Below are 1,186 nucleotides of genomic sequence, written 5' to 3'. Positions count from 1 at the left end.
TTAAAATGTGGGGGATAAAAAAAATTTAAATTTTTTTAAAGAAAAAATATGCATACTATAGAAAAAGTTTTAGAGTTTTATGCCATGAATGTTAAAATAATAAAATATTGTACACAGAGCCAGAACAAACATCATAATACACAAATTGTAAAAAAAAAAAAAAATCCCCAAAAGCCAAAGTCATCTAGTATAAAAATATAAAAGCAAGAGATATTAAATTTTCTGGGTTTAAGATTCTCTGAAGAACTATTTTCATCAAGCATCATGGCTCCCCCTACCCCCAGTGCAAAACATCAGAGAGAACTTCGATCTCATCCCTGATACTTGCAGACTAATTATTTTCAATAAAGGTGTTAAGAACCAACTCAGTTTCATTGACTCTCTCTCTCTTTTACGATCATATTTAAATCCAACATGTTTCTCACTAGAATAGGCCATACTTACTTTTAATTTAATATCTTTGGCTACATGAGTCTCATGTTACCTGAATCTGCACTATGACCTTTGCCATATAACAGTTTCTCTGTTATCTAAGTGTCAGCATAAATGGCACTTTCCAGAGAGAATCTTTTTCAGCAACCCAACAATAAATTACCTTGATGTCTATGGTATAATCATATTTAGCTCTTTAGTAACTGAGTCATTCATTTGTTCTTTCACTAAGTTTATTTCTTTGTTTTACATTATAATAAATCTGCCCAGAAATTAACAAAATGAAATATAATATAAACTTCAAACCATGTACTGTGTCTCTATTTTGTGTAAAATGATGGATCTATTGTCTTTTCTCTCCCTCCTTCCTCTGAATATTCAGATATTCTATTTCCCCCCTCTCTCTGTAAGAGACACAAAATATTAATTATTCCATTTGTTTACTTTCTGCTATATTACTATGTAGTAATTAACCTTATTCTAGGATGGACACTATTAATAATGAAAATAATAAGGTCATTTTCAGAAATTTCCAGATAAAGAGTATACACATAATGATTATTTTTATAACAATGCACTAATCGTTATCAATAATATCATGATATCATCAATGTATATAACACAATTAAAAATAATGAATATCTTTATCATCAATATTTCTTAGAAACTAAGAATTACTGATTTGGTAGTTGATGATTCTAAAATTTACAAGTGGATAATTCATACCTAATCTTTTTTTTTTCTTTTTTTTTTT

Source organism: Mus caroli, chromosome 3 (assembly GCF_900094665.2).
Source record: "Mus caroli chromosome 3, CAROLI_EIJ_v1.1, whole genome shotgun sequence".
NCBI lineage: Eukaryota > Metazoa > Chordata > Mammalia > Rodentia > Muridae > Mus > Mus caroli.
The sequence above is the reverse complement of the archived record's forward strand: the minus strand, read 5'-3'. Positions refer to the sequence as shown.